The sequence below is a fragment of the Felis catus genome, chromosome D4, assembly GCF_018350175.1.
Source record: "Felis catus isolate Fca126 chromosome D4, F.catus_Fca126_mat1.0, whole genome shotgun sequence".
NCBI classification, from domain to species: domain Eukaryota; kingdom Metazoa; phylum Chordata; class Mammalia; order Carnivora; family Felidae; genus Felis; species Felis catus.
This window is the reverse complement of record NC_058380.1, coordinates 61407300-61419461: the sequence shown is the minus strand read 5'-3', so window position 1 is coordinate 61419461 and position 12162 is coordinate 61407300. Positions and strand designations below refer to the sequence as shown.

Genomic DNA, 12162 nt, shown 5'->3' with positions numbered 1-12162 from the left:
GCCACGGCAAAGTGTCCGAATGGGGACAGCTTTTTATCCCGGGGGCCCTGTCCTTGGCTGCCGTGGCTCTACTGATGGAGGAGATGGGCGTCAGCTCAGGAGGGAGCTGCCGGGGCCTGGTTGACGGGCTGAGTCTGAGGACTGAGGTGAGGATGGGGCTAGCCTGTTGCCAGGCAGGCGCTTACTTGCCTGTGGGTGCTCGCTGCTCGCCAGGCGTCGGTCGCCCTCAGAAGCCCCCAGAAGCCACCCGCCTGCCCCTCGGCTGCCGCTGAAACCCGAACTCAAGGCCCAGCTCTCGTCCCCTGCAGGAAGCCTGGCTGGCTCCCGCCCGGCTCTCCCAGAGCAGGTGACAGCTGGGTGACACCTCCGCTTCCTCCTCCGCCCCGGGGTCAGGGTGAGTGGGGACTGTTGGCTGATGTCTGCTCCACTTTCAAATCTCCGAAGGCAGGGCCTGGTCTCGTTCAGCTGCTGGAATGAGGCCAGGCCCAGCCTGGAGTGAGTGAGCGTGTTTGTTCAACGGGAGAAAATTTCAGCCCAGCCCCACTTTGCTGCAGGTTTGCGGAGGAGGCCACAGAAGGAATTTCTGGGTAGTGGGGAGGGCGGGGAGGACTGAACACGTGACCCGTGGTGCTAGTCTCTCCACCCAGCTGCCCTGGGGAGTCCTCAGGGCCCCGGCTGTTTGGCAGGTGTCCTCCAGGCCAGCCTGGGGACGGAGTCAGCAGGAGCTGGGGTGGATTGGGGGGGGGGGGGAGGGGAATATCGGTGCCTCTATCTTGTCATCTGTACAACAGGTGCAGCTAATCCCGATTGACAGCTCCCAAACATTCAGTAAGACAACCGATAAAAACCCGTTAACACCATGCAGTCTTGCTGGTAATTTCTGGGTTCTGAGCCCTGGGTAGGCCTTTCCGACCAAATTGCTCACTCCGTCACAGCTGTAGCCACACAGGGTGGTGGTCCAGAGTCCAGGGAGGGAACCAGGCAGGTTGCCTGAGTTTGAGTGTCTGCTCTGACTGTTTTCAGCGATGGCACCTCGCGCAGGCTCTCCAATTTCTCTGTGCCTCTGACAGCCCGTCCAGAAGAGGGCGCTGAAGCAGCCAGCGGTCACGTCATGGGAGAGTTCTAAGCCTCCCAAGAGTGAGCGCCTCTGAAGAGGTAAGAACAGTAGCTAGCCCTCAGGAAAGGTTCAGAAAAGCGAGCTCTCACCGCATTACTACGTACAAGCTGATTGTTGTGAGCCTGGCTCAGCCCAGAATGGTGTGGCTCAAAGATGGAGCTGAGCCGCCTTTTACAGAAAAACTGATCTTTCTAACGCACGCACTTGGGATAAGCTTCTTCACCCTGTGGCCCACATGCCATTGGAGTGAGAGGAAAATCATAGCATGCCTTAAAGACGTTTTGTGGCTCTAATGTTTATTGAATTGATTCATTAGGTAGTTCTATTTTCCTCTACCTAGATTTACCCTGTACGTGTGGACTTGTAAAGGAGGCAAAAACCTTCAACCGACACGCTGGCCGCGATGTCCAACCTATGACGGCACCGAGAAGAGACCAGTGGCAGTTATAGGAGCCATACGTCTGCAGAGAGGCCTGAAGACCGTTGTGTTAACCCAGCACCATTTAATATTTTCATTAATGACTTGAAGGATGGAATCGAGTCCCAGCTAATCAGATGTCGGCATGATACAAAGCTGGAAGGGATCTCAGCTACTCGGGAGGACAAGAGTAAAATACAATCCAAGCTTGACGAATTGCAGAGGCGGACCTAAATCAATAAAGAGAACGGCAATAAAGATAAATGCAGGCTGCCGTGCACCGCGCTGAGGAAATTATCCGGGTACCGAATGGCGATGAGAGAAATGAGTTTTGAGGGGGCCAGCAGGAGCTCACCTGGAGGTGAATTCATCAAGTCATAGTATTTGTAAAGTGGAGGCTCGGCTCTGTCGTCCAGTGGACCTCAAACGCCGGTGAGTTTTGAGAATTACCAAGAGAGCTTGGGAAAATGCAGAGTTTTCAGGCCATGGACCCAACATTACATTTAGTAGGCCCGCAGTGAGGCTAGGATGATTTCGATGCGGGCAGTGCTCTGAGAAAGCTAGAGCCTGGCAGGTAAGGAGGCAGCCTCTGACCACATCGCTGTGTCCCCAATGTTTACTCTAGAACCCTCGTCCCACGGCATGCTCTGCAAGAAGTGATTTCCATGATCAAATAAGCTTGGAAATGCTCCCTTTTAGAAAGGAAAAAAAAAAATCGTAAGGTATGTGAGCATGTTTATGACTCCAATTTTTTTTTTTATTTAAATAAACAGCTTAACTTGTTTTAGTCCAGAGTTTCCCAGCCTTTTGGCCAAGGAGCCATTTCTTCGTGTGACACGGAGCGACGTCTTGTGGAACGCACTTCAGAAAATGGGATTTCCTGTTCAAGTCCCTCCCTCATCACGTTCTCTGGATTTCTGAGGCCTTTTCAGCACCCTGCACTGAAACTCATCCGGGGAGCTGGAACTTGAAATCATTTTAAATGCTGCTCTGTCACACTTCCCTGGGTCTGAACTTTCCTTTAACGTTTAAAGAGAGGGCGGAAGAAAATTTGCTAGAGGCTTTTATTGCCTGTTAATAGTGCACCACGTACTCCAGACTAAGAAGGGGAGGGAGGGAAGTTTCCCTTCTTTGTTCACTGTCTTCCTTGAGCTTGTGTCCAAAACTGCTAGTTGCCTCCCCATGGCCCATTCTCTTCGCTCTCTTAGTAATCAGAATCTCCAGAGTGTTGAACGCGGCCATGTGTCTCACTTTAAAACCACATTTCTCAGCCTCCTTTGCAAATGAGGTGGTCAGTCAGATGTATGCAGAAGTCGCTGGGGAGATTTCTGGGGAATCACTTTAAAGGGAACTTACACATTCAGAAGGCACCCTTTTTGCTCTCCCTCACTTCCTTCTTCTTCCTGCCCGGAACACCAATATAGTAGGAGCGCTGGCAGCCCTCTTGGGCCATGAGGTAAACTTGCAAATGGAAGCCACTCACTAAGTAAGGATGGCAGAGCAGCAAGCAGATTTTGATGGCATGGTGAAGCCACCAGAGCAACCCGGTGCTGCCTGAGAGAGAAACAAAAGTGCAGCCCTATTGGTTTAAACCATTGTTTTTCAGGCCTCTGAAAATGCAGTTAGATGCAACTTTGAATTCACAGAGAGTAGAACCATCAAAACCTTTCTGTCATTGTCCACACATCTTAGTCATGCTGGGCTACCATCCTGACCGTATCCCTACGTGTCCTTGCTGTGTGTGTGTGTGTGTGTGTGTGTGTGTTCTCGTCCCACCTTTGGCACAAGGCAGTTATGTTGCTTGGATCCAGCAGTGTCCAGTGCGGCCACGCCTGTGTCTTTGGCTACCTCTCTCTTTTCTCCTTTGTTGGAATTAAGCGCAGAACGGAATCCACTTAGAATGACATTTTTGAGAGCTTCGCATCATTCTAGAATGAACTTCCGTTTGGGGATCCCTGTCCCTAGAACACTTTTTTCTGAAGTTCTGTAACCTGCATTCCTGTGCGAAACCAGTGAGTGGCTCCTGAGACAAGGGAGGCTGAAGAGAAACTCTATCGCAAGCCTTCCTTTGTATCACCAATGAGATTTGCTGAAAAGGAGAGTCATGCGATTGCAAAGAAAAACTAGAAATGAGCATAATCCTTTTTTTTTTTTTTAATGTTTATTATCTTTGAGAGGGAGAGAGAGAGAGAGACAGAGCACAAGCTGGGGAACAGGAGAGAGAGAGGGAGACACAGAATCCGAAGCAGGCTCCAGGATCTGAATGGTCAGCGTGGAGCCAGACACTGGGCTCGAACTCTCGAACCATGAGATCATGACCCGAGCCCAAGTCGGGCACTTAACCGACCGAGCCACCCAGGTGCCCCGTGCATAATCAAGAGGCAGGATACACGTGCTTCACTCCAGGAATGGACGAGACAGCAGAAGGGTCCCCTCCGCAGCCTATGTCCTCTGTCTCACTTGGCTGCCTCCCAGGGCCAGGGGGCACCAGATCTGCTGGTCTGGGCTGCTCAGCTTTGTAAGAGGCCCTCTCCTGCTTCCCTCTGCACCGCCCGCCCCACCACCGGCTTCCCCCCTCTCCCCCGGAGCAAGGCTGTGTTTTGCCGTGTAGGTGCCTCTGCCGAAAGGAAAAGGGAGATCCCCGGGAGTTCCCCTTTGCTTCTGGCCATGTGGCCTCCAGAGCAACACAAAAGTCTTTGAGCTTTTCCCGTCCGTCCCTTGACGGGGACAGCCATTTGGAAGGGGCTGTCTTCCAAGATCAGGCCTAGTGAGGCTGTTGCATTTTCTGAGAGACTCACATGGGAGACTCCTGCGAGAAGGGACTCACATCCAGCTAATGCCTGGTGGCCCACCGGTGCACGTGTCAGCAGTCACCTTCACTCCAGCCTTGTTCTCATCCTCTTATTGATCCCCGGAACCAGCCTCACTAACTTTGCCACAAGGCCTCTTAGATTTTCACACTGCGACCCCGATGTACATACCAAACCCACACACGGTCTATTATTTTCTCCCAACATACAGGCAACCTGTCGGCACCTTGAGATGTGCAGGAGCCTTGCGTCGTGGATCCTACGTCCCCAGTGCCTCTGGGTGATTGAATAAAGGAACGGACGAATGAGTGAATGCTGAATAAATACCGAACACATTAAATATTTATAAACATGCATAAACTGTGTCACTGCCATAAGGGAAAAAGGTGAAAGTGAGTCTCACAAGGTTTTACTCAAGGATAATCAGACTCTCATCCCTGATAGTCAACACAAAAGCCACCCCGCTCTTTCCTACCCTGGGTCCAGATTATGGCTTCTCCTTGTAAATAAAACTGTTCCCCCTACAACGTCATGAAACACAAGAGGTAGGCATCTAATATATCAAGTCATTTTTTCCAACCTACTCCCTGGATTGCGTATCAGATGTCCTGGGCTTTGTTTTCGGCATCCTTTGGCCAAATAAACCAGTCAGGGCTCAATTCTCCAATTGACTGGATGTCTCAAGGAACAAACCCTCAAATCTGATTACAGGAAAATTCATTACTTTAAGTCTTCCCTCAGGGTTCAGAGCTCATAAAAGAAACCTCCAGAGGCCCCGGCTTAAGGGAAGAGAGGTCCCTGTGCTGTGAATCTACAGATCGGCAATAATTAACCTGAACTAATTATGGTCAAGCCCCCGGTCAGTCCCCCCAGGTCAAGGCTGTCCCCTGACACTCTGGTGTCCAGAGCAAGAACTTTTCCCTCAAACACAAAAGGAACATTCAGTGGATCTTGGTATAAAAGAGCATGACCTGAATAGGATGCTCTACCAGGCAAAGCTGGGGCCCTGGAGGCTCCCCAGCAGAGCCACAGTTCCAGCCCCTGGAAGGGAACCGGGAAGGATGCTTCCCTGGGCTCTACTGCCGGATCCGGAAGGGTTTTACCACAAACACAACCACAGATATCGACACAGAAAGACAGACAGCAAGCCGGGATAGACGTGCACATTTTATTTAATATGTTAAAAGATGACGTGAAAAAGAAAAAGAAAAAAAAAAGGAATGCTCCAAAAGAAAAAAATAGTTATAAGAAAGATAGTTTGCCAAGAAACAACAGCCAGTCAACACAATCAACGTGGTTTTTTTAAAGGTCCAACCTCACCCTAGAAATAAACACACGAAAAAAAAAATCAAACAAACACGGAAAGAACGTTTTGTCTTTTGAGATCAGTAAAGTGGTTTTTTATGTTAAGGCGCATATTCACAAGGGGGATGAATGGGGCACTGCCCTCCACTGTTGGTGGGAATAGATTCTGTACCTTTTGGAAGGCAATTTGGCAGTAGGTAACAGAAGTCTTCAAATATGCGTATCCTTTAACCTTGTCACTTAACAACTTTATCCTGGAGGCAGTGGTCCTCAAGCAGAGGCAATTTTGCCACCCAGGGGACACTTGGCGATCAACAGATATTGATCGTCAGGATATCGGGGGGGGGGGGGGGGCGGGAGCAGTCTGCTAGTGGCATCTAGTGAGTAGAGGCCGAGGATGCTTTAAGCATTCTACAAGGCACAGGTCAGCACCCAGAACAAGAATTATCGGTCCGAACATCAGAAGTGTCACTGTAAAGAAGCCTCCTTGCCTTAGCAGAGAAACTCAGGGGAGTCCACAGGGATATATATATATATATATATATATATATATATATCTCCAAGGCTTCTCCAGGCAGCATTGAATAAAAAGTTAAAATACTAAAAACAGTGCACGTCGGTAGAAGACTAGTTAAATAAATCATACTTCGTGCATATGCTAGAATACCATAAAGCCACTAAAAATTAAATAAATCTGTGTTTACTGACATGGAAATACATTCATCCTATGGTGCCAAATGAGGATATCTGGTTTCAAAATCAATGCCTGGTGTGATAATACTTTTTCTCTGCATACATGTATAGAAAAAAATCAGAATGCTTTTAACCACCATGTCCCATGTTCGATGGTGATTTTCTCTAGGTGGAAACATGACACGTGATTTTAATTGTTTCTTGTAGCTTATCGGTGTTTCCTATTTTCCTTCCAAGAGCACAGCCAGCAGGGACCTTGTAATACAATGCTCGAGACCAAGGGTTTTAGAGTCAGACACTGACAGTTGTGGCTGGGTCCTTTCTCAGCCATACACAAACCTGAAAGATCCGGTGCCAGTGAGCTTGTATTCCCAATTGCCAGCAAGCAACTGGGCTGCCCCCTCGTAGACAGATGCACCCCAATCCCCGTAAAGTCATCTCAGGGCAGGTCCATATTTTCCTTTTCTTTTCCTGGAAATCACCCAAAGCACCAAGTTTTTATTAAGCATGGAGACATTTAAAATTCCAGAAGCAACCTTGTAGGTACGGGCAGCCCAGAGCAGGGACATAAAGCAGGAGGCTGAACGGGAGAAACGTGAGGAAGCGGAGAGAAAGCCACCAAACACAATTCTGAAAACGCGAGACAGCCCGACATGCAAGACTGGAGGAGCGTATTTAGAGCGGTGGGAAAGCAGGGGTTATCGGCTAGCCAAAGGACGCTTTATGGACACTGTTTGGTTTGAAGAAACAGAGGAGGCAGGCTAAATGAGAGGTCACCCAGACCGAAACAGTTGAGGAGAATGCATCTGCGTGGCAAGAACAAACACTGCTTCCCTCCACGAAAGAAAAACAAATAAAAACCAGCTTCTTACCTCCATTGGCTTCAGAGCAATAAAGCCTAAACAAACTCATGTACGATACCTCGCATTATTTTTTATAAAAAAAAAAAGTCATTGCCCTGGGGACATAGTGGTGAAGCAATCAGACGTGCTTCCTACCTCTGCAGACCTCCCAGTCTGGTGGGGGAGCCAGAGGTTAGTCAAACAATTCCACAAACTCCAAATACAATACAGGGGGTAAGAGCTTGGGCTTTAGAGGTAGACAAACCCAGAATCTATCCCCTACTCCTCCATGAAATCTCTGAGACTCTTTGCTTACATGCCAAATGGGGAAATACAACAGCACCTCCCTCATAGGATCGTTGTGGGGTTTACCAAAGGGGATGCATACAGGTCAGCAGAGAGTCCAGCACATGGCGGGTGCTTGCCACTGTCAGTATTAACACAACTGACAATATCAGTGGCCGCAATCAGCAGCAGCAGCAGCAGTAAGAGTACTATGAAGGGAAAACGGAAGTTGTAAGAGCTTCACAGCAGAGTGGGAGCAGGTCTCTTTTAGATGGTAAGTCCCGAAAGCCAGAGGAAGCAAAAAGAACACGAGTCCCCGGGAATTTACAAAAATCTGGGGGATGATTTGGATTCCGCCAGTGCACGGCACCAGCATTCTAGCTGAGCTTAGCTGGATCTCAGGGGCCAGGAGACCCAGGCTGACATCTGTGCCTATTATAAAGCAGAGGGCCCCGACCCCCACCCCCACCCCATTCTGCCTCTCCTGTCAGCAGGTGCGAGCAGCCTGGCAGGGGCTAATGAAATGTTTACTGAAAAGATTAGCTTGTCAGTGGAGCCTGGACAGATGGCTATTGATCCTCTGCTCGTCTGTCATCCCTATCCCATCTGAGACTAGGTGTGGGAGCAGGTTCTCTGTGACCCAGAACTCAGGGTGGGGGCTCAGGTCCCAGGTACAGTGGCACACGGGAAAAGGTGTTTGCAATGTGAGAAGGTCTCTTAGATCTATGGCCTGGTCAGAGGGGTCTCTGAGTCCCTGGAAGCCCCCTCCTCTTGGCTCACGGAAAGAGCATAAGAAATAACAGACGGGTGTTCAAATTGATTATTTTGTGACCTTGGACTCTGTGAGACTCGATTATTCTCATCCATAAAACGGGAAAAATAGCACCTACCTCATGGAGGTGTTTCAAGACCTAAATCAGGAGGTAGTTATCAAAGTCCTAAGAACTGACATTGTTGAAAGGATGTTTGAATTTTAGAAATGAGAAAAAGGAACCCACAGTGAGAACTCTTGCCTTAGTCCATCAATTTCTCCAATGTGGAACGCCATCTGGTGGTCGTGAGGAGTCTGGCTTGTAGGATGTTCTAAACAGCTTGCCCAGTGACCCGAGGGCGGTGCTGAGCCACTGAGGGGAGTGGCTTGATACACTGGGTTTAGGAAGATCACTGTGGCTGTAGGGGGACAAGACTGGAATTTGTCACAGCTAAAGAAATGGCAGTAGGAACACAGGCCCCTTGGAGACTGAATGTATAGGCCTTGACGATTAACTGACTGGCTGACTGGACATGAGAGATGGAGGCATGGACGACCCTCAAGTGCATGGTGACCCTGTCACCCTGTCAACTAGTCAGGAGGCCCCGGGGAGAAGCAGGCAAGGGGAAGACAATGAGCTTGTTTTGAACACAGGGAGCGTGAGATGCCTGTAAAACTCCCAAGTAAGATGTCTCCAGGGTGGTTGGCTATGAGCCTGAGGCTCAGGAGTCAGATCTGGATTCCATACAATTCAGGAGTCCTTCTCCTCCTCCTCCTCATGGTCATCATCACCATCGTTTAGTTGGCAATGGAAGCCACCATCAAGGACGGTGCTCCCAGGAGGATGCCTGATGGGGAGAGAAGGGGCCTGAGGGGACAGGCGGGAAGAGATGCTTGTAAAGGCAAGAGAGGTTTCATGGAAGCCAGGAAAGAGTGAGTTTCGGGAAGGGGGCGTGGTGGGGGTAGGCAGTGATCAACTAGAAAATTCTACAGAAAGGTCATATTTTTTTTTAAACTCTAAAATACGTCTTCTGAATTTAGGAACAAGGAGGTCATTTTCAACTTAGGGAAGAACGTTTCTGTGGGGCAAGTGAGAGTGGATGGGAGGTGAGACTATGCAATGAGGGGTACATGGCTCTACAGCCAAGGAGAGGAGAGAGGGGGGCTGCTGGCTGCAGGGCGCTCAGGAGAGCAGGCTACTCCAGGACTAGGACCGGGTCACCGGGGACTATTGCAAAGTGAGGGAAGAATCCAGGACAGAGAGAGGGTTGAGACAGGGGAAAGGAACAAGGTCCCAGAGGGGCACAGACTCAGGGCCCCCAAGGGGGCCTCAGGGAGCCTCTACAACTAAAAAGCAGCCCCAGGACAGCTGAGCCCCACCATGGAGGAAAGGACCCTAAGCAGAACCCCACCCTCACCTCTCTTCCCCTCCTCATCCTCCTACCCCCTCAAACACCCTATCTTCTTGGAGCAGGAGGTGAGTCTGTCTCAAAAGGACATGGAGGGATGAGGTAGGGACTTAAAGCAAGGAAGGAACTTGTAAACAGCCTCTATGGGGCTGGAAGAGGGAGTGCGGACTGGGGCTCCGGAAAGGGAGGAGGGGCCAGTGGAGGCCCCCTGGGATGGAGGCTTCAGAGGAGAGCAGGAAAAGAAGAGCTAGGCTGAGCAAAGATTCAGAGCAATGATTCCTGGCGGGACCTGAGACCAGACAGCGGGAATTGAGGGGAGGAGGGTCTGCGAGGACCCCCAGATTGCCCGGCTGGAGGAGGAGGGTGCCAGTGCACCCAAAGGTGCACACGGGGACAGGCAGTGAGAGCAGGCTGCCTGGGGACACCGCTGCCACTGTCCACAGCAGCCTCTTGCTCTGCAGCGACATGAACAATGGGTGACACGCCCTGGCACCCAGAAGCAGAGGGGACTCTGCTCAGCATTTCAAGGCGGAGAGGAGGGAGGAGCAGGCGGGGGAGCAGCCCGCTGCTGACCGGGGGACTCCAGGCAGTGCTCTTCCTTTTCCTCAGCCTCAGTTTCCCCGTCTAGACAATAAGAAGAGCGCTTCCAGGAACCTCTTCGGACCCCCTTCCCCAACCCCGGTCAGTGGGGACATTCTGCAGAGGGGAAGTTTTATTCCAGTGTGTGTTTTACAGCCTGGGGCGCTGGCGGGGCTGGGCGGGTGCAGAGCAGAGCCGGGGAAACCCAAGCGTAGGACTCGACCAGATCTGAATGTGCCATGTGTCCCATTCATTAATGGCTCCTTTCAAGGTTATTAAGTTAGACTAGGTGGGTGTGTGGCCTTTCTTTCTATTGCCCTTCCAATTAACTGGCACTTTGCTTGGGAAATGTTAATTTGGAGGGTGAAGGAAGCCAGGCCAGGGTAACAATGCTCCTCTAACACAGGTTAATTGCTGGTAAGCGTTACAACAGTGACAAGGGCAGCTCTGGTTCCCAATGATTAATGGCTGAAAACCTGGAGGGTCAGCAGAAGCTTAACCCCTCGGTGACCTAGATAAGGGCAGAGAAAAATCCCAGTGGGTCGTCCTGGGTTTGTGAGTAAGTCTGGAGGTGTGTCCCTCGTGGGTGAGACGAGCCATTTGGACCCCTTCCATTGGTTGGTCCTGAGAGTCAGGTATCCATCAAGAGAATGTTGGCAAAAATGCTTCCTGCCACCATAGCGTCCACTAGCACCTCTAGTCCCTCACAATTACCATTTCTTTTGTGCTGTAAGAACAGTTAAGATTTACTCTCATAGTAACTTTCAAGTATGTAGTACAGTATTACTAGCTATAAGCACCTTGCTCTACATTAGAGCCTCCAAACTTGTTAACCTCATAACCAGAAGTTACAAGACCAATATCTTCCTTTGACCAATATCTTCCCATCCCCCCCCCCGCACTACCATTCTTTGTTTCTATGAATTTGGCTTTTTAAAATTCCACATATACATGATTTACATATGAAACACATATCATGCAGAATCAGTCTTTCTCTGTCCGGCTTATTTCACTTAGCATAATGCTCTCGAGTTTCATCCAAGTTGTTGTGGATGGCAGGATTTCCTCACGTCTCGTAGCTAAATGATATATCTTATTTATCTTATATACATGTACTATAGAAAATAAAAAATGATATAGTAAATAATATATAGTAAAATAAATGAGATATATCATTTGCCTTGTGTATGTGTGTGTGTGTGTGTGTGTGTGTGTATCACATCTTCTTTATCCATTCCTCTGTTGAAGGACATTGGTTGTCACAACGTTCGGTTGTGTCCACATCTTGGCCACTGTTAATAACGCTGCAGTGAATATGGGAGTGCAGGTATCTCTTTTTAGATCCTGTTTTCATTTCCTTCTGATGTAGATCCAGAAGCAGGATTGCTGGATCATATGGCAATTCTAGTTTTAATTTTCTGAGGAAACTCCATGCCATTTTCCATAATGGCTGTACCATTTGTGGATTCTTTCAGTGCATTACCTATCCAAAAAATAAGATTTTTCAAAGGATATCGGTTCCACAAGCAGCTCCTCAGCACCCTTGTGAGTGGAGGGTGTAGTTTTGAGCTGGGCAGGGTTCAGATAGGCAGGAGGAGTGAGAAAAGTCAGGAAGACACAGGTGTGACAACACCATGCTGGCCCAGGCTGCACAGGAAGCAGCCCTAATAGATTGTCTCTCTGTTCTGAGACTGATCCCACCCACCTCTCCCTCCAACACACAGACCTTTTCCGTTTCCCACCAAGCTTGGTAGATTCCTGGCTTCTCCCTTCTTTTCAGAAAGGGTAGAAATAGAAAGTTCAGGATAGATGCCATCCCGTTTCCAGTGCTTTCTCACAAGATCAATTCAGGGCGCTGGAACCCAGCACGGGAGTGGCAGTGGGCGGGGGGAAGATGGGCAGAGAGAACAGACCTCACGAGGAGGCCTTGAAGAGTCAGCTCATTGCTGAGCT

The 12162-nt window shown here is 49.6% G+C and overlaps 2 long non-coding RNA genes across 2 annotated transcripts; one reads left to right on the top strand and one right to left on the bottom strand.

Annotated features, from left to right (window-relative positions):
- Window positions 1-13: 13 nt before the first annotated feature.
- LOC111557515 lies at window positions 14-3775 on the top strand. The gene is made up of 3 exons (XR_006588748.1): window positions 14-146; window positions 1024-1155; window positions 1458-3775. It is a non-coding gene; the product is annotated as an uncharacterized LOC111557515 (long non-coding RNA).
- Window positions 3776-5499: 1724 nt separating this feature from the next.
- LOC109493873 lies at window positions 5500-7892 on the bottom strand. The gene is made up of 2 exons (XR_002148346.3): window positions 6683-7892; window positions 5500-5666 (listed from the first exon to the last, which is right to left on the bottom strand). It is a non-coding gene; the product is annotated as an uncharacterized LOC109493873 (long non-coding RNA).
- Window positions 7893-12162: the final 4270 nt, after the last annotated feature.